Below are 21,826 nucleotides of genomic sequence, written 5' to 3' on the forward strand. Positions count from 1 at the left end.
GGTCTGCAATATGGATATGGATGAGGTTATAAGAGAGAAATGGCCCAGGCTGTACAAATATGAAGAAAACAAGAAAGGAAAGAAAATAAGAAAGTATAAAAATGCAAAATCTATAGGAAAGTATGCTTATAATAATAATTTTGCAGTTATACAATTTAGGTATACCTGTCATTGGTGAATCAATTTATAAAATAAAAAATAAGAGAAATGTAAAATTTAAATATATTCACTAAACCCAACAAAATAATAAGGCTATATCACATTAAACACATAGTAGTACAAAGATTAGTTTGGATGCACATTGCAAAAAACTAAAACAACCATAACTTTAGCAAGGTAAAATTGATTTTTCTCTCCTACTGAACCAAAGCTGGAGGTGGGCCAGTGAGATCTTGGGTGATATCCATTTCCAGCATTACATGATTGTCCAATACAAATGCAGGAGTTCCAGCCATCACAACTAAAAACCAGGGAGCAGTTAGGAAGAAGGTAGGGAAGGGAAGAGACTCATCTCTCAGCTAAATCAGCTCCTTGAAAGCAATCTTCCAAGAAATCCCTCTTATAGGTCTGCTTGCATTTCAGGCACCAGTCATGACCAAAAGCACCGGTGGGTAGGAAATGCAGTCCTGTAGCTACTGGGCTTATGGCTATATAACAAACTATTTTCAGTTTTGAAAGAGAAGCAGAGAATAGATCATTTTGTAGGCAGCCAGCAGAGTCTGCCTTAAAGAACAAACCTTTTCTGAATATATAAGGCTGAACAGCTAGGCACAGTGTGGGAGCCAGGAAGAAGCAGCAGCAATGAAAGACAGTTGGATGGATCTGAACTGTGCTCCAGAAAAAAAAAAAAAAAAAAAGCCAGACTGGTCAGTAGAGATCTTTATACATACCACAGGACCCAATTTGTTCTGAAAACTGCTTTTCCAACTCAGGTCACAAATCTCTCTCAATTCTTCAGCTTCTAAACACCTTGACTTTGTTACCTCACATTCTGACCTACCTGTCTCACCTTCCTTACTTCTGTTCACATCACTTCACCACCCAGTCACCAGCATTAAAGATCCAGTACTGAGGAGTTAGCAACACTTTCTAGAAGTGTGTAGAAACACAATGACTATTTCCACTTTAACATTAGTTTCTCCTGATCAAGGTCTTTTGAAGGACTGATATGGCTAGAATTATGGAGATCTCAAGTTTCCTCTAAAATCCCAACCAAGAATGTGACTTTCTTGGACCTAGAGGAGATGCACTCACTTTTGGATCCACAGGTTTTAGCAGGAGAGTAAGTCCCTTGTATATGAACAAGTTACATTTCAAAAGGGTGTTCAAACATCCCAATATGTTCATAAGTCCAGCAAAGTTACTTAGACAGCCAACTAAGACAAATGGCTATATATTACTCTAGTTTATTAGCTTTATGATACTGTTAACACAAATAATACATTAAAAACAAACACAAACAGAAAAAGATACATTTTTAGTCTTGCAGTACCTGGATAGGGCATGGCAACCCACTCCAGTATTCTTGTCTGGACAATCCCCATGGCAAGAGGAGCCTGGCTGACTACAGTCCATATGTTGCCAAAGTTGAACACAGCTGAGCAACTAAGAACACTTTTAAAAATACAACAGTAGTACCATCTATATTACCACTGCATTTGTGCTTCCTTTCAGACACCGTAGGCTTGAAATAAAAATACCGCACTATTGTACTCCATCAGCTTCCCTGGTAGTTCAGTCGGTAAAGAGTCTGCCTGCAGTGCAGGAGACCTGGGGTCAATCCCTTGGTTGGGAAGATCCCCTGCAGAAGGAAATGGCAATGCAGTCCACTATCATTGCTGGAAAAATCTCATGAACAGTGGAGCTTGGTGGGCTGCAGTCCATGCAGTTGCAAAGAGCCAGGCCTGACTGAGCAACTAACACTTATTGTGCTCCATACAGTTCTGTACAGTAAAGTATACAAAAGCATACCCACTTGTCTGGGATGTGCCCAAGAAAATGTGTGTCAGATCTGTGAACTAACTGATGTGATTGCACATTAAAATGCAGTTTTACATGTTTGAAAGTTTTCAACTTGAAGGTTTGTTTGTAACAGACTTGCTACACAGGTGTTCAGTGAATGTATGTAGTGAATGAACAAGAGAGGAGAGTAAGGAGCTGCCTGTTGTTTCCATTCTTGCATGTATTATGGCCACTCTGAATAGGAATTCCATTGAGCATAACTGAGGCCTGGTGTATGGGAACAATGCTGCAAGTGACAGAGGACCAGGATTCCAGAACGTGGCACAAGAGCCATGGTTGTTTGAAAAGAGCCAGGAGTGCAAATTAGGAGGAAAACAGTTTTCACTGGTTTATGTGAAAGACTTGGCAAATATCATCTGGATTTGTTTGTAGTTATTGAGCTGTCTTTAGAGGAGCAGTCTCTGTTGCTCCGTATGAGCAAAGAGAGGAGAATGAACCATGAAAATCGAACATGTGTCCCAGGTCAAGTATACCTAGTATTGAAGAGATGTAAGTCCTGTCAATTTATCTGCTCCTTCATGGAAAGAATTAAAGTAGTAAAGGAGGGAAGGTCCACACCATGCTAGCACCTTATTCTTCTTCTGTCCAGTGAACATTGATTTCTAATGAAATTTCTTTATAAACAGAGGATCTACTTTCTTTATAAACAGAGGATATATAAACATGTATATATTACATGTTTATCATATGATTGAAGTTTTCTAATTTACTGTTCCATATAAACTTTTGGTGCTGTTCTGTGCCCAGGCACATGGGGCCCTGAAGCCTGGCAGACTCATTTTCGGCTACAGAGTGCAGTGTATGGGGATCTGCTGTCATCTGGGGCCTGCAATTTATTTTCAGTCTGGGTTCACATCTGAGGGGTTAACTCTAGTTGGGTTTAATTCTATCATCTTGCTCTTTATCTTCAGTTTGTCCCATGTTCTTTCTTCCCATGTCTCTTTTTATCCCTGACTTCTTTGTTACTGAGTAGTTTTTATGATTCCCTTTTTCCGACTTTATCACTTTATTAACTGTAACTTTTTTAAAGTAGTTTTAAGATCCATGGTGTGCATCTTTAACTTTCCAGTCTATCATTATTAATTATGATAATTATTAATAATTATTAAATTATATATTTATTTATCATTTCTTTGGCTGTGTTGAGGCTTAGTGTGGCATCCAGGATCTTCCTTGTGGTAGGGACTCTCTATTTGAGGAGGGCAAGCTCAGTACTTGCAGCATATAACCTCTATTTGAGACACGCAGGCCTAATTGCTCAGTGGCATGTGAGATTTGAGCTCTCTGGCAAAGAAACAAACCAGCATCCCCTACATTGCAAAACAGATCCTTAACCACTGGACCACTGGGAAAGTCATTATATTTACCTTTTAATATATATTACATGTTTATCATTTGGGGTACTGTTCCTTCCCCCTGTAGATCCAGATTTCCCCTTCCTTTTAAATTTCTTCTGACTTGAGACCTTTTATAAAACATTTATCAGATTGGTCTGTTAGTGGCGATGCAGTCTTGTAGTTGTTGTACATCTGAGAAAGTATTTTATCTTGTTTTTGATATATATTTTTCTTGGGTATAGAATTCTGAGTCAATTATATTTCTCTCAGCACTCTAAGATGTGGTGCCAGTGTCCTCTGGCTAACATTGTTTCATATGCCTAATCTGCTGTCATTCCCAGTTTTTGTTCTGCTGTGTCTGTTTTTCCTTCTGGTTACATTTCTTTGATTGATTGTTTTAGGCAATGAATTATGATGTGCCTTTGTATAGTTGTCATACTTCTTGTCCTTGAGTTAATTGAGCTTCTGTGTTTGTGGGTTTAAAGTTTTCATCACATCTGGAAATTTTTCAGCCAGTACTTATGAAGTTCTTTTCTCTATTCTCTTGTCTCTAACTTCCTGTTGGATTCCATCTACATATATTTTAGTATTTTTAAAGTTGTTTCAAAGTTCTGTGATGGACAATTAATTTCTCCCACATTCTTTCCATTATTATTTTCCATGTATCTATTTAACATACACAATACTCTTCAGCCTCATGAATATAAGGATTATTATTGTAGTACACAGTTTAATGTCCTTCCCTACTAATTACGTAATATATATTTTTAACTGTGTTTTTACTCGTTGATTTTTCCATTATTATGGATGTTTTCTTGCTTCTTTGCACATCCTGAATTTTTTTATTTTTAAATTTATTCATCCTAATATGAGGATAATTACTTTACAATATACTGATGGAACTAGGACATAACTGCAAGTGACAGAGGACCAAGATTCCAGGACGTGGCACAAGAGCCATGGTTGGTTGAAAAGAGCCAGAAGTGTAAAAGAGGAGGAAATAATTTTTGACTGGTGTATGTGAAAGACTCGGCAAATACCATCCGGATATTTTTGTAGTGATTGAGCATGTTTTTACTGATTGATTTTCCCCTTATTTTGGATATTTTCTTGTTTCTTTGCACATCTGGAATTTTTTTCTTTTTAAATTTATGTATCTTAGTTAGAGGATAATTACTTTACAATATTGTGAAGAAACTAGGACAAATACTTTCACAATTTATATGGAAATTTTAAATTGGATGTTGAATGTGGTCACTTTTACCCTTTGGATACTAGATGTTTTTTAATTATTATAAATTATTCCTGGCACTGTTTGCAAACAGGGTTAATTTCTTGGAAACAGTTGTACTTTTGGAAGGCTTGCTATTCAGTTTTTTAAGCTGAAATGAGACCAGCCTTTAGACCAGGTTTATTATTCCCCACTAGCAAGGCAATATTGTCTTCAAGGCCCTACTTATGTCATGGGAATTATGAATAATTTCCACTCTGGTGGGTGAGGACACAATTAGACTTGGCTCAATTTGAGGCTCAAGGGTTGTTCCCTATAATTCGAACCAGTACTATTAACTCTCCACTGAAAACTGCAGGGCTTTCATCTGTACCTTCCCACAGTTCTATCTGTGTAGCTTTCTCCTGTGAACTCTTAACTATGTAGAGTCTCAAATCTCTATTCTTGGGGAGACTGTTTTCTCTGCCTAGATAACCCCTCCATGTATGTGTTGGAAACTATTTCTAGAGTTGGGGCAATTGTAGAACTCACCTTGCTTGCTGCATCCCCACCACCACCACGAATCCATTCTCTGCTGCTAGATGTTTGATGTAAAAACTACCCTTTCGTTTATCTTGTCTATTTTGGAGTTATTTGATCCAGGAGAATAAATGTGTCTTTTGCTCCTCTATGTCTACCAAAATGGAGGTCCCCCTGCAATCAGAACTCGCTGAATGCCTTGTGAATGCTAGGTGCTGAATTCTGTGAATGGGCTCATACTTTACTGGGTATAAGTGTTGGGGCCTTAGGGAGCCCCAGTCTTTCTGGAGAAACATGCCAATTACAAATAGTATTTTCTATGAGGTATGTTCAATTAAGTCCAGTCGCTCAGTCATGTCTGACTATTTGCAACCTCATGGATTGCAGCACGCCAGGCCTCCCTGTCCTTCACCAACTCCAGAAGCTTGCTCAGACTCATGTCCATCAAGTGAGTGATGCCATCCAACCATCTCATCCACCAATCTTTCCCAGCAACAGGGTCTTTCCTAATGACTCTGTTCTTTACATCAGTTGGCCAAAGTATTGAAGCTTCAGGTTCAGATTCAGTGCTTCCAATGAATACTCATGATTGATTTGCTTTAGCATTGACTGGTTGGATATCCTTGCAGTCCAAGTGATTCTAAGAGTCTTGTCCAAAACCGCAGTTCAAAGCCATCAATTCACTGCTCACCAGTCCTTATGGTGCAACTGTCACATCCATACATGACAACTGGAAAAATCATAGCTTTGATTATACAGAGTAATGTCTCTGCTTTTATTTTTTTTAATTTTATTTTATTTAACTTTACAATATTGTATTGGTTTTGCCATATATCAAAATGTCTCTGCTTTTAAAAATCCTGTCTAGGTTTGTCATAGCTTTTCTTCAAACAAGCAAGCATCTTTTATTTTTTTTATTTTTTTTAACTTTACAATATTGTATTGGTTTTGCCATATATCAAAATGAATCTTCCACAGGTATACATGTGTTCTCCATCCTGAACCCTCCTCCCTCCTCCCTCCCCATATCATCCCTCTGGGTCGTCCCAGTGCACCAGCCCCAAGCATCCAGTAGTCATAATATGCAGTGATTTTGGAGCCCTTAAAAATAAAGTCTCTCACTGTTTCCATTGTTTCCCCATCTATTTGCCATGAAGTGATGGGACTAGATGCCATAATATTCGTTTTCTGAATGGGTAGTTTAAGCCAGATGTTTCATTCTCCTCTTTCACTTTCATGAAGAGGCTCTTTAGTTCCTCTTAATTTCCTGCCATGAGGGTGGTGTCATCTGCATATCTGATGTTATTGATATTTCTCCCAGAAATCTTGATTCCAGTTTGTGCTTCATCCAGTTGGGCATTTTTCATGATGTACTCTTTATCTAATTTAAGTAATCAGGGTGACAGTATACAACCTTGACATACTCCTTTCCTGATTTGGAACCACTCTATTCCGTGTTCAGTTCTCGCTGTTGCTTCTTGACCTGCATACAGATTTCTCAGAAGGCAGATAAGATGGTCTGGTATTTCAATCTCTGTAAGTTTTCCACAGCTTGTTGTAATCCACACAGTCAAAGGCTTTTGCAAAGTCGATGAAGCAGAGTTAGGTGTTTTTCTGCAATTCTCTTGCTTTTTCTATGATCCAGCAGATGCTGGCAGTTTGATCTCTGGTTCCTCTGTGTTTTGTCAATCCAAATTGAATTTATGGAATTTCGCAGTTCCTGTACTGTTTAAGACTTGCTTCGAGAAGTTACTTTGGTAGCATGTGAGATGAGTGCAACTGTGTGGGAGATGAACATTCTTTGAAATTGCCTTGCTTTTGGATTGGAATGAATACGACCTTTCCAGTCCTGTGGCCACTGCTGAGTCTTCCAAATTTGCTAACATACTGAGTGCAGCAGTTGAACAGCATCATCTTTTAAGATTTGAAATAGCTCAACTGCAATTCCATCACCTCCACTCGCTTTGCTCCTAGTGATACTTCTGAAGGCCCACTTGATGTGCATCTCAGGATGTCTAGCTCTAGGTGAGTGATCACACCATTGTGGTTATCTGGGTCATTAATATCTATTTTGTACAGTTCTATGTATTCTTTCAACCTCTTCTTAATGTCTTCTGATTCTATTAGGTCCATATAATTTCTGTCCTTTATTATGCCCACCTTTGCATGAAATGTTCCCTCCCTGTCTCTAGTTTTCTTGAAGAGATCTCTGGTCTTTCCCATTCTGTTGTTTTCCTCTATTTCTTTGCACTGATAACTTAGGCAGGCTTTTTTTTCTTAATCTCTCCTTGCTATTCTTTGGAACTCTGCCTTCAGATGGGTATGTCTTTCTTTTCTCCTTTGCCTCCTGCTTCTCTTCTTATGTAAATTATTTGTAAGGCCTTCTCAGACAAGCTTTTTGCATTTCTTTTTCTTAGGGATGATATTGAAATGGTATGTACAGTTCAAAAAAATGAAGACCATGGCATCCCATTCCATTACTTCATGGCAAATACATGGGGAAACAATGGAAACAGTGACAAGCTTTATTTTCCTGGGCTCCAAAATCACTGGAAATAGTGACTGCAGCTGTGAAAAAAGAGACACTGATCCTTGGAAGATAAAGCTATGAAAAACCTAGACAGCATACTAAAAAGTAGAGACATTGATTTACCAGCAAAGGTTTGTATAGTCAAAGCTATGGTTTTGCCAGAAGTTGTGATGGGTGTGAGAGTTGGACCATAAAGAAAGCTGAGCACCAAAGAATTGATGCTTTTGAATTGTGGTGTTGGACAAGACTCTTGAGAGTCCCTCGGACTGCAGGGAGATCCAACCAGTCCACCCTAAAGGAAATAAGTCCTGAATATTCATTGGAAAGAACGATGCTGAAGCTCAACCTCCAATACTTTGGCCACCTGATGGGAAGAACTGACTTATTAGAAAAGTCCCCGATGCTGGGAAAGATTAAAGGCAGGAGGTAAAGGGGAAGACAGAAGATGAAACTGTTGGGTGACATCACCAATTTGATGAACATGAGTTTGAGCAAGCTCCAGAAGTTGGTGATGGACAGGGAAGCCTGGTGTGCTGCACCCCATGATATAGCAAGAAGTTAGCATGATATAGCAAGTCCTCTGAACTGATGTACAGAGGACAATCAGGGAGCAGGCAGAAGTCTTTGGGTAAAGAGGAAGGAACAGCTCCTGGATAGCTGACAATGATAGGTTGGTAGGCCTTTTCAAGCAAGAGAAGCTGTAGGGAAACAATTCTATGCCAGGTGGAGAGAATGGTAAGAGAAAGGCAGGGCGGCAGTGCTGGGATTTCCCAGGGGACAATATCCTTGTTCTATGAAACCTTATCAATACTCAATATTGTTAGGTGATTGGAAACATGAGTTTTGTTTTGGAAGTGGTAGAGCAATATTTAATGCAAAGACTGATGCTGAAGATGAAGCTCCAACATTTAGGGCACCTGATGTGAAGAGCCAGCTCATTGGAAGAGACCCTAATGCTGGGAAAGATTGTTGGCAGAAGGAGAGGTGTCAAAAGGATGAGATGATGAGATGGCATCACCGACTCAATGGACATGTTTGAGGAAACTCCGCAAAATAGTGAAAGACGAGATAGCCTGTTTTGCTGCCATACATGTAATCACAAAGTGTCAGACATGACTTAGCAACTGAACAATACCAGTGAGGGCACAGGATCCAGTGAAGCCTCTGGCCCTGGTGGGAGTAGAGAAAGATTTAGATCAAAGGGGAAGCTTCCCATCCTCTGGTACAAGTCCTTGAATCTAAGGCAAGAAGCACAAAATTTTGAATGTGTTACCAAACACTGTTTTCTAAAAAAGACAAAAGCTGTTTTTCTGCATAAGTGAGAGCTTTGACTGAGTTTTTTCTCTAGATTTTACTGACGGATGTGGAAGGGATCTGGAGTGGGCTAAGTCTGCAAAACCCAGGTGAGGGCCAGCCTCGTGGTAGACATTCTGCACTAGGTGAAAAACGAGTCCAGAGGAAAAGTGTCCCGTCTAGAGTGTACATGCCAATGTAAGAGATTGTCATGGCAGATCACTTCAATATTGTTTTGAGGTAAGCGAGAAATGCATGATGGGTGGTGCCGGGGTCCAGCCCTGGCTGATCCAGGGTATTCAAAGCGGGGATGGCGTCGGCGACTATTTAAATATTCATCAAAGATATAAAGAGTAATAGAATGAGGATAGCTCAGTAGGAAAATTCAGTGGAGAAAAGAGGCTGAGTAGCTTGGTTTATGCGGGAGACCAATAAAACTTCAAGAAAAGAAGCTTGCACCACTTACATAGGCTGCAAGCGTCCTTCCGTTCTCCCGAAGGAAAGGAGACACTGAGGCCTCCCTGGTCAGATCTTAGAAGCCCAGGCATAATTAGTAAGCATGGTGGGTTCCGCACTCCAGATGGAGACAGCCAGAGTGAGAGAGAGAGCGACATGGGGAGACCAGTATTTCGAGAAACTGATCCCAATTCTTTATTTTCCAGAGTCTGTTTTTATACACTGAGATGTTATATAAAAGTCACGCGGGGACAGCAGTCCTGACTTTTATTAAAGTCAGGTGCTTCACACAAATGTATACAGAGGTCTTAGGGGTGTTACATCATCTTCTGGCCAGGGAGGCCTGCTGACGATTTATGACCCTCTCCTTGTGACAGTGGTCAGTCAACACTTATTTCTCCAAGGGTGATTATTCTTAAAACAGACGTCACTCAAATAAAGTTACATTCCTATAGGGTGAGGGTGTAGTGGGTTTTAGTTAAGGAAAGAATTTACTTGGCCTAAGGTCTAACGTGATTTATATCAAAGGTTAATACTTATTTCTTCTATATATTCATTAATGTGTATAAGGGCAGGGGATGTAGAGACTTAGCAGTAAACATTGGCTCAACAAATGGAAAACCCTTCACCAATACAATTTCTAATCAGCCCACTATACTTATACTAATACTTTTCTAACTTCTCTAAATAACCTGTTTTCAGAAGGTTTAAAGCATCTCGTGCCTCTCAAGGTTGGGAGGCTGTGAGCAATCACATGTGGCTGGACAAGCCTGTCAGGTAGGCTAGAGAACCTTCAGAGGAGTTTGTAGGTTAAAACACTCTTATCACGCCCAGGAGTTTTTATTAAATGGAGCTCTAAGTTAACTCCTTCTCCGAAAGAGGTGGTGGGGGACAGTCCCCCGTAAAGTCAGAGGTGTAGATGAGCACAAAGTAGTAAAGTAGGCAGGCTCTGGTTATGGGGGTAGATGCTCGAGGATTTCCAGGGGGGACTCCTGAGGCTCGATCCCGCCTTTGCGTATGTCCTTCCTCATGAACTTTGTCACGGGCGGAGTGCCTCATGCCGGCCCCCAACAGGGTGGTTTGCTTTAGTCAATTCCTGTTTGTAGTTAGATGACTAAATGTCTGGTTCCTTCAATGCATGGTTAGAATCATGCTTGGGAAAGCAAACTAGATCAGGTCCACACATATTTCCTCATTAAACAGCGGGCATAGGCAGGTTTCTAAGGCCACTGTAGGTATTTTAACCATGAGGGGCCATATGGGGACAGTTAAATTTAACAGGCTGAGATTGGACTGTGCAAGTTGCCATAGTTGTTGCTATGACAAGAAGCCAAAACAGCTACTTGTTGCTACACTGGAGATGTGGGAAACCGAAAAGAGACCAAACGCCTTACAACTCTCCTTGCAGTTGATTTCAGTCTAGAAGTAGTTAGCAAGGAAAGGCTGACTGGTAAGGCTGAGGGAGGGAGGAATCTGAGACAGTAATCATTAGCTGTTGTGGGACCCCAGAAAACAGAAACATCAACTCAGTTCTGTGTTATGGTTCAGAAATAGATGTCATTTGGCTTGAATCAGTATTTAACCTTGGGGATGGCAGGCATAACCTCTAAACAGAAATTTTCCTTCTCCCCAGGTGGCAAAATAATTCACATTTGTTCCAAACTCAGGAACCAGAAAGTCCTCTAAGGGCCGCCTGCTCCTTGCAGGCACATATGCAATCTAAAAGGTTAAAGTATCATCATGGTGCCCATTTTCCAGAGGAGAAAACAGAGGTTAAGGGACTTGATCAAGGTCACACAGCTATGTATGTGAAACGCCAGAACAAACCTAGGGTCAGTTCAATTAAGTTGCTCAGTCATGTCCGACATTTGCAACCCCATGAATCACAGCATGCCAGGCCTCCTGGTCCGTCACCAACTTCCGGAGTTCACTCAAACTCATTTCCATCGAGTCGGTGATGCCATCCAGCCATCTCATCCTCTGTCATCTCCTTATCCTCCTGCCCCCAATCCCTCCCAGCATCAGGGTCATTTCCAGTGAGTCAACTCTTCGCATGAGGTGGCCAAAGTATTGGAGTTTCAGCTTCAGCATCAGTCCTTCCAGTGAACACCCAGGGCCGATCTCCTTTAGGAATGACTGGTTGGATCACCTTGCAGTGCAAGGGACTCTCAAGAGTCTTCTCCAACACCATAGTTCAAAAGCATCAATTCTTTGGCGCTCACCTTTCTTCACAGTCCAACTCTCACATCCATACATGATCCGTGGATAAACCATAGCCTTGACTAGATGGACCTTTGTTGGCAAAGTAGTATCTCTGCTTTTCAATATGCTATCTAGGTTGGTCATAACTTGCCTTCCAAGGAGTTAGCGTCTTGTAATTTCATGGCTGCAGTCACCATCTGCAGTGATTTTGGAGCCCCCCAAATAAAGTTTGACACTGTTTCCCCTGTTTCCCCATCTATTTCCCATGAGTGATGGGACCAGGTGACATGGTCTTAGTTTTCTTAAAGTTGATCATTGGGCCAACATTTTCACTCTCCTCTTTCACTTTCATCAAGGGGCTTTTTAGGTCCTCTTCAGATTCTGCCATAAGGGTGGTGTCATCTGTATATCTGAGGTTATTGATATTTCTCCTGGCAATCTTGATTACAGCTTGTGCTTCTTCTAGCCCAGCGTTTCTCATGATGTTCTCTGCATATAAATTAAATAAGCAGGGTGACAATATACACCCTTGACTTACTCCTTTTCCTATTGTAACCAGTTTGTTGTTCCTTGTCCAGTTCTAACAGTTGCTTCCTGACCTGCATACAGGTTTCTTAAGAGGCAGGTCAGGTGGTCTGGTATTCCCATCTCTTTCAGAAATTTCCACAGTTTATTATGATCCACACAGTCAAAGACTTTGGCACAGTCAATAAAGCAGAAATAGATGTTTTGCTGGAACTCTCGTGCTTTTTCCATGATCCAGCAGATGTTGGCACTTTGATCTCTGGTTCCCCTGCCTTTTCTTAAATCAGCATGAACATCTGGAAGTTCATAGTTCACATATTGCTGAAGTTTGGCTTGGAGAATTTTGAGCATTACTTTACTAGCATGTGAGATGAGTGCAATTGTGCAGTAGTTTGAGCATTCTTTGGCATTGCCTTTCTTTGGGATTGGAATGAAAACTGACCTTTTCCAGTCCTGTGGCCACTGCTGAGTTTCCAAATTTGCTGGCATATTGAGTGCAGCACTTTCACAGCATCATCTTTCAGGATTTGAAATAGCTCAACTGGAATTCCATCACCTCCATTAGCTTTGTTCATAGTGATGCTTTCTAAGGCCTACTTGACTTCACATTCCACGATGTCTGGCTCCAGGTGAGTGATGACACCATCGTGTTTATCTGGGTCATGAAGCTGTTTTTTGGTACAGTTCTTCTATGTATTCTTGCCACCTCTTCTTAATATCTTCTGCTTCTGTTAGGTCTATACAATTTCTGTCCTTTATCAAGCCCAGTATTGCATGAAATGTTCCCTTCGTATCTCTAATTTTCTTGAAGAGATCTCTAGTCTTTCCCATTCTGTTGTTTTCCTCTATTATTTGCATTGATCGCTGAGGAAGGCTTTCTTATCTCTTCTTGCTATTCTGTGGAACTCTGCATTCAGATGCTTATATCTTTCCTTTTCTCCTTTGCTTTTCACTTCTCTTCTTTTCACAGCTATTTGTAAGGTCTTCTTAGACAGTCATTTTGCTTTTTTTGCATTTCTTTTCCATGGAGATGGTCTTGATCCCTGTCTCCTGTACAATGTCATGAACCTCTGTCAATAGTTCATCAGGCAATCTGTCTATCAGATCCAGTCCCTTAAATCTATTTCTCACTTCCACTGTATTGTCCTCAAACTGTATTTTTTGTTCCATACCTACACGGAGTGGTGGGTGGTAATCTGGCACTATAATCTGCACTTGCTTAGGCAGAAGCATGCAATATTCAGGCTTCAATTGTAGAAAGTAAGGAAAACCACTAGACCATTAAGCTATGATGTAAATCAAATCCCTTATGATTATGCAGTGGAGATTAAAAATAGATTCAAGTGATTAGGTCTGGTAGCCTGAAGAATTATGAGCGGAGGTTTGTAACATGTATGGGAGTTGGTGACCAAAACCATCACCAAGAAAAACAAATGTGAAAAGGTAAAGTGGTTGCCTGAGGAGGCCTTGAAAACAGCTAAGTATAGAAGAGAAGTGAACAGCAAACAAGAAAGGGAAAGATATACCCAATGAAATGCAGACTTCCAGAGAATAGCAAGGAGAGATAATAAAGTCTTCATAAATGAAAAGTGCAAGAATTAGAGGAAAACAATAAATTGTAAAGAGTATAAATCTCTTCAGGAAAATTGGAGATACCATAGGAATATTTCATCCAAAGATGGGCACAATAAAGGAAAGAAACGTCCAAGACCTAACAGAAGCAGATGAGATTAATAACAGGTAGCAAGAATGCACAGAAGAACTATACAAAAATGGTCATAATGACCCAGATAGAGATGATGTTTGGGTCACTTATGTAAAGCCAGATATACTAGAGCATGAAGTCAAGTGGGCCTTAGGAAACATCACTAAAAGCAAAGCTAGTGGAGGTGATGGAATTCCAGCTGAGCTGTTTAAAATATCCTAAAGAATGAGGCTGTAAAAGTGCTGCATTCAATATGTCAGCAAATTTGGAAAACTCAGCAGTGGCCACAGTGCTGGAAAAGGTCAGTTTTCATTCCAATTCAAAAAAAAGGCAATTGCAAAGAATGTTCAACTTATGCAATTGCACTCATCTCACTTGCTAGCAAGATAATCCTCAAAATCCTTCAAGCTAAGCTTCACAGTACATGAAATGAGAACTTCCAGATGTACAACTGGTTTGAGGAACCAGAGATCAAATTGCCAAAATCCTTTGAACCATAGAGAAAAAGAAAGGGGATTCCAGAAAAACATCTTCATCCGCTTCACTAACTGTGCTAAAGCCTTTCACTGTGTGGACCACAGCAAACTGAGGAAAATTTTTAAGAGAATGGGAGTAGCAGATAACCTTACCTATCTCCTGAAAGTCTGTATGTAGGTCAAAAATTGGCAGTTAGAATCAGACACAGAACAACTACAAGATTTAAAATTGGGAAAGGAGCATGACACAGTATACATTGTCACTCTGCTTATTGAACTTTTATGTAGGAAAGATCATTCGATATGCTGGACTGCATAAATCCCAAGATGGAATCAAAACTGCTGGGAGAAATATCAACATCCACAGATATGAAGATGACACCACCATAATAGCAGAAAGCAAACAACTAAAGACCAATTGATAAGGTGAGGAGATGAAAAAAGCTTGCTTAAAACTCAACATTCAAAAAACTATTCACAAAAAAATACTCAACATTCATAGCATCCAGTCCCATCACTTCATGGCATATAGATGAGGGGGAAGTGGAAACAGTGGCAGATGTTATTTTCTTGGACCCCAAAATCACTATGGACCTTGACTGCAGCCACAAAATTAAAAGACACTTGCTCCTTGGAAGGAAGAAAGGCTATGAAAAACCTGGACAGTGTATTAAAAAGCAGAGACTCATTTTGCTACAGAGGTCTGTAGTGTCATAGCTACGATTTTCCAGGAATCATGTACAGATGTGAGATCTGGACCATACGAAAGGGTGAATGCCAAAGAATTGAGCTTTTTAACTGTTATGCTTGAGAAGATTCTTGAGAGTCCCTTATACAACAAGGAGATCAAACCAGTCAATCTGAAAGGAAATCAACCTCTGACCCATGCTGTCTTAGCTGAGGCATCTACTGAGGGGTCCAGGTGGAAAGAACGGATGCTCCCACTGCAAAAGTGCCTAACCAGGGCAGCTCCAAGCAAATACTTTGTAGCTCCACCCCTGGAGGAAGCTCAGAAAGGCTGAAGGCTCTGTGTACCCAGGGTCCCCCGATACATGCATTGCATTCTCCCCAGCAGCATTGGAGGCCAAGCAAGGGGCATTCTGGGCCCTGGAGGAGAGAGATGGCTTAGAGATCCACTGGGGCCACCATTCACCAAGTAGGACTGGAAAGGACAGAGCAGGCTTATGTGGCAGAGAGCTGATGACTGGGGTGTGGGAACAAGAGGGAACCAGCTCTGCATGAAGGACTTCACCCAAAATCCCCTGGAGGAGAAGTCCAGCAATAAGATCATCTGAGATGGAATGAAAAGAGTCTATTTCATTACCCCTTATAATTCCTCTGAATGAGAAGGTGGTTAGAGTTGGTGGGTCATCACAAACTCTTCCATGGCCTAGACCATCCCCCAGTCGCTATCCTTGGGGCTGTCTCTCCAGCTTCAGTCATGTAGTTCTGGAGGAATTTGACAATCATGTGTGCTGCTGTGTCATGGCCAGTGACCATGTAAAGCAAATCATAGGACCCCATGGCCCTGCCAGGATGGCTGATCTCGGGCTGTACATGTGAACTGAGATGGGTCATTCAGGGAACACCCTTGAACTCTAATGGCTCCAAGCTTCTTTCCTTACTAGGGGATGCCTTCAGGATATACAAACCTAGGGCAGGTAGCTTGGAGGCCATCACTAGGTGTAGAAGCCTAAAGGAAGAAAGTTGTCAGGCTAAGACCATCAAAGAAGAGGGAAGGGAAAAACTGAGGGTAAGATAGAGAGAACTGATAACTTCTGATTTCTTGGGTCCAGTTACTGAGATCTTTTTATTTGCTCTGAGTCTTGTGTCCTGGGTTCCAAGAATCATTTCAATGAGTCTTCCTTTTCCTTTAAGCCAGTTGGAATAGGACTCCTCTCAATTTTTACAGACTTGGTTCTAGATACTGCACTCCCAGACACAAACAGAGGCAACCATTTGTTTCAGCACCATTAAGAGTGAAACACTCTATTCTTTACTGAGAATAAGGTGTGCAGACCACCAAACACAGTTCACCAGCATCCTGGGCAGAAGTGCCCAAAGTGTAAGTGAGTGTGTGTCTTGAGCAGCCTTACTGATTCCTCAACCACTCCAAGAATGTACACTGCCTGTGCCAGGCCAATCCTATCATTTCCTCAATCAAAGACCGAGAAATACAGCCTCAGGAAGACGTCACCCAGGATCCAGGTCTCTGTAGATGGACTCACAGTGTTCTCTAGAAAGGCAGTATAGCAGTGGCCTCTAAATCCTGGGGGAGCCAGAGACACACACCAGTCAGCATGAGACCTTACCGGAGACTCCCCGCAATATCCAGACCAAGCACAATTCTTTGTTTTATTTCCCTCTTTTGGTAAGTATCAAGGGGTTTTCACAGCATCTGGGGATATGAGAGTTCATCCAAAACCAAAGAGGTCCAAGACATGAGGTTGCCATGAGGAAGGGTATGGGGGAGGGGAGGAGTGGTAGTTGGGAAACAGAGGAATGAAAAACAACAAAGTCCTTCTGTAGAGCATAAGAAACTATATTCAGTATTCAGCAATAAGTCCCATGAAAAAGAATAAGAAAATATATATATTTTTATGTGTATAACTGAGTCACACTGCTGTGCAGCAGAATGTAATGCAACACTGAAGATTAGCCACACTTCAATATAATTTTTTCGAAAAGAACAAGTGTGTCCATAGCTCTCCTCACTCCCTGTTTCTTTCCTTCTGACTCCTGCTCCTTGTTTTCTCTGCAGAGAATGCTAGTTCTCCTCCTGCGTCCCCACAATCTGTACTTTATTTTAAAAAAAACTTTATTTTGTATTGGAGTATAGCTGGTTACTTTGCCAACAAAGGTCCATCTAGTCAAGGCTATTTTTTTTCCAGTGGTCACGTATGGATGTGAGAGTTGGACTGTGAATAAAGCTGAGCACCGAAGAGTTGATGCCTTTGAAATGTGGTGTTGGAGAGAGTGTTGAGAGTCCTTTGGAATACAAGGAGATCCAACCAGTCCGTACTGAAGATCAGCCCTGGGATTTCTTTGGAGGGAATGATGCTGAAGCTGAAACTCCAGTACTTTGGCCCCCTCATGCAAAGAGTTGAGTCACTGGAAAAGACTCTGATGTTGGGAGGGATTGGAGGCAGGAGGAGAGGGGGACAACAGAGGATGAGATGGCTGGATGGCATCCCTGACTCAATGGATGTGAGTCTGAGTAAACTCCGGGAGTTGAAGATGGACAGGGAGGCCTGGTGTGCTGTGATTCATGGGGTCGCAAAAGTCGGACATGACTGAGCGACTGAACTGGAATGATAGCTGGTTAACAATATTCTGAGTTTCAGGTGGACAGTAAAGGGACTCAACCGTATGTATCTGGGTGTCCTGGTCTCGAAGACACCCGTCCCATCCAGGCTGTCATATAACTGAGTGGAGTTCCCTGTGCTACACAGCAACTCGTTGTTGGTTATCCATCTTAAATAGAGCAGTGCCCACAACACTGTCTTTAAGATTTAACTCAGGAACTCTGAGAAACCTCCTTCAGCCCACACTCACCCTCTTTGGCCACTCCAGGATTGGTTGGGTAACGTACTCTGGCTCCCCAACCCCACTGGTCAGTCTGTAGCCCTCATCACCCCAAGTAAGTCCCCAGTGCCCCAGTGCAGACCATCTTGAGATGCCATTTGCATGGAATCCAGTGCAGTTTTGCCTAGAACCAAGCAACCCTCCATATGGCTCAATGAGTTTCTGGTTTTAGAATTCCTGAAATTCTCTGCCTTCCTCAAAGCTCTCTTTGACCCCATCAGCCTGCTCTGAACTCCCACTGGGAGCTGACATGAAGCCTCCACACAGTGCCATGGCTGAGCAGTCACAGTGCACACTTTATTCACGTTAGCATCCAACATCACCACAGAGGGGTCGGGTACCCCAACTCACAAAAGAGGCACCTGGTCGGAGCAAGGGGCGATGCAGCCAAGAACTAGGCTGACCATGTAATTTATCATCCAAACAAGGAAAACTTTGAGAAGGGAAGGGAGCCTGTTAACTTATGCTGGGACATCACACTGGGACTGTCCCCAGCCATTCTCCTTGTAACATGGCCTATTTCAGGGACTGCTAGTGCTAAATTTCATGTTCATGCATCTCTGAGTTCAGATTGAATTGAAGCTCTTTGTGGACTGAGGACCTTAGTGTTCCCCTCTCCCTGACTCCCACCATGACATATGGTGTGGCCTCTCCACATTTATTTCAGAAAGATCAGTGTCCCACACGGCCCTTTACTCTCAACTGATTGGTTTTGTGGGAGTCACTGGCACAGCTACAGGGCTCAGCAGCACCTGCAATGGTTTGACATGGCCTCCAGAGGGCGCCCTCCTCCCAGCTGCTGCTGCCCAAGGGTTCCTGCAAGCTCCAGTTTGAGAACCAACCCTCAGTATTGTCCCCTCACCTTGATGATGTAGGCTCGACCTGGCACTGGGTAGTTGATGCCATTGATGGTGAAGATAATAGAGGGCAGTGTATTGACTGCAGAACATGAAACATAGTGCTGTTAGAGAGAGAGGGTGAGAGGTTGGCCCTGGTGATTCTTGTTATGTGTGGAGACTGGGAGTGACCCTGGAGCATGACCCTTCACCTTGGAACCTGGTGGCATGGGCCCGATGAGCTGCATGTTATCGACCAGTGTTCTTGGGCCTTCGATGAATGCTGCCCCGGTGTCAACAAAGGCCTTGCAGCCTCCAGAACAAGCAATAACCTTTCTTTCAATGGAGATGCTGAGAGACAAAGGAAGAAAGTGGGCATCAAGGTCACTCTGAGCCTCCCCAGAGTTGTCCCCTTCCCAACTGTTTCCTAAACAGCCCTTCATCTCTCACCCTCTTTTCCTTTGCTCTCGACATAGCACCTTTCTTGACATCCTCGAATGCAGTACTTGAATGCACAAGGATCTTTTGTACCTTGACACAAGCTGGTCTTCCTTCCTAGAAGATTCCACTGCACTTTGACTAGCAAATTTCTTCTCATCTTCCAGAATCCAGCTTAATTGTATTGTTTTCAGGAAGTCTTTTCCCCAGTGTTTATCAGTCTCCTGTCTTAGTCACTCTCTGTAGACCCTTCCTCATGTCTGCTGCTGCTAACTCACTTCAGTCATGTCCGACTCTGTGTGACCTCATAGAGGGCAGCCCACCAGGCTCCGCTGTCCCTGGGATCGTCCAGGCAAGAGTACTAGAGTGAGTTGCCATTGCCTTCTCCTCCTCATGTCTGCTGCTGCTAAGTCTGCTGCATGTCTAGCATGTACCAAAGTCACAATTCACTTTGTGGGCAAGTCACTTCATGTACATCTGCCTTCTTAGATGTGAAGGCGAGTTTTATTCTCCTTGCCTCCCTAAAGTGCCTGGCACACAGTGGATGTCCAAAGCTTGTCTGTCCAATGAGTGAATGAAGACTGAGAAAACAATAAGAAACCTTCAGAGAGCTGTATCTGGTGGGGAACAAATAACAGGTCACACACAGAGTGAAGATGCAGATTCACAGGGGCAACAGATTCTCATAGTAGGGAGAGAGAGGGGCTTCTCTTGTTGAGGGTGTCTCCCAGCACTACTCCTACAACCAGCTCAGACCCTGAGACCCTGGCCAGGAAATACATGATGAGGCCACAGAAACTCCAAAGGACAGGTCAACTTTTGTCTGTGGGTATCACACAGAATCCTATCAATTATGCCTCTTGTCCTCAGGTCACTCCTGGATCCCACCTTCCTGATTCTCTGTAATAGCCCCTGTCCCACTGTGTGCCCAAGAACTTGGTGTGTCTTTTTTATTAGTTGCTTTCACATCTTAAGACTGCAGCCAACCTCTCTCCACTGCTGGGTAGCTGCTGCCTAAGAAGACCAGTTTTCCCCATTTTCTCGGGACTGTCTCTGATTTCTAACTGAAATTTATCTGTACTGAGAACTTCCTATGTCCTAGGTAGCCCTGGACAGTTGGTCATCTTACCATAACCCTGTTCAGGCTGGAGATATTTTCCCTGGTCCTCTGTCACCACATGGTAAAATCCTCTAACCATGCTCCCCACCTCAAAGGGAAGTGGGTACAGCCCTCTCCCAGGTACACAGACCTCTCTGGTGCCTTTTAGGACCATGACCAGAGCCATGCTCAGAAGGCCTGGGGATTATGAACCCATGGGTTGTTTGTATATCTATGTGCTTGTGTGTTTGTCTGTATGTGTGTTTGTATGTGTCTCTGTGTGTGCTTGTGCATCTCTGACTAGCTATGCATGTTTATATGTGTCTCTGTGTAGGTTTATACATGTCTGCTTGTGTGTTTCCATGTGTCTGTGTGTCTGTCTGTGTCATTGTGGGTAGTGTATATGTCTGTGTGACTGTGTGTCTGAGAATACATTTGTGTGTGTCTCTCTGTGTCCATGTACAGTAGTGGGAGCATCACTTGGGCTGACCCTCAGAGAAAGAGGCTTACCAGTCCATGTGTACACTCCGGTCACCCGCTTGGATCAATGGTACCCAGTTGAGCTCTCCCTTGTAGTAGCAGTGGTCCATCCCACCAAACATCACCACACTGCCCTCCTGCTCATCTCTGTAGAGAGAAGTGAGGAGCGATCCTTGGAGGACAGTAACAATAGCACTGTCTGACAGCTGTGCTTGTCCACCCATCAAGGCCCTAATAAGGTCCCCATGTACAGATGCAGAAATTGAGTCTAGGAGAGATTGAGATCGAGACTGAAGTCTGTTACTGACTAATGAGTGGCACAGAGGAGGTTAGAAGCTGAATCACTTGGCTGGGCTCCACCCACTATGTCTTCTGAAGACACCCTGGATCTCCAGCAACCTGAGTGCTCAGACACCCTCAGAGGACAGGGTGCTGAAGTGTTTTGGCTTCCCCCTTGTCATTTTTTAAGGAAAATCAAGGCCTGGGAATTCTAAGGGTGTGGGTTCAGGTCACCCAGCGTTGGCTCCAATGGCCTGTGACCTCTACTGTCAAAAGGGCCCCAAACACAGAAGGGACCCCACCTCTGCTCTCCCTGTCTTGAAATGCCTAATATTTCTTGAACAAGGGGTCCCACACTTTTGTGTCCCACACTTTCATTTCTCACTGGCTCCTACAAATTGGGTAGCTGGTCCTGGGCTCCCAGTGAAATACTAATGAGAAAGGAAAGATATCCACCATCCTTCTCCTTCCTTCCTGATCAAATTCATAAGCATAACCTAATGCCTTTTTCTTCAACTTGTTTCCTGTTGCCTTCCATTAGCCTTTCTCCTCACTCACCGCCGCGCCCCGCGCCCCCCCCACCCCACCCCCCGCCCCCTGCCCAGACCAAGTTACTGATCTTGAGCCCAGGAGTAGGCTTGTGTTCCAATAAACTTTTATTTATAAAAGCCAGGGGTGAAGCCAGGTAGGGTCCTGGGTCCATAGTTATCCTGGGTTAGGTTATCACTCAGGATACTTCTTTATCAAGTGTTCTATAATTTCCATGCACCTGAAAGCATCTTACAGCTAATTTGGAGAAAGGGATTGTCCATC

General features: G+C 42.7%; 1 pseudogene; it reads right to left on the bottom strand.

The window, feature by feature from the left end:
* Positions 1-21,826, bottom strand: part of LOC139180695 (pregnancy-associated glycoprotein 1-like) — a 37,759-nt pseudogene that overhangs the window by 11,835 nt on the left and 4,098 nt on the right.

This window comes from Bos indicus, chromosome 29, assembly GCF_029378745.1.
Source record: "Bos indicus isolate NIAB-ARS_2022 breed Sahiwal x Tharparkar chromosome 29, NIAB-ARS_B.indTharparkar_mat_pri_1.0, whole genome shotgun sequence".
Taxonomy (NCBI): domain Eukaryota; kingdom Metazoa; phylum Chordata; class Mammalia; order Artiodactyla; family Bovidae; genus Bos; species Bos indicus.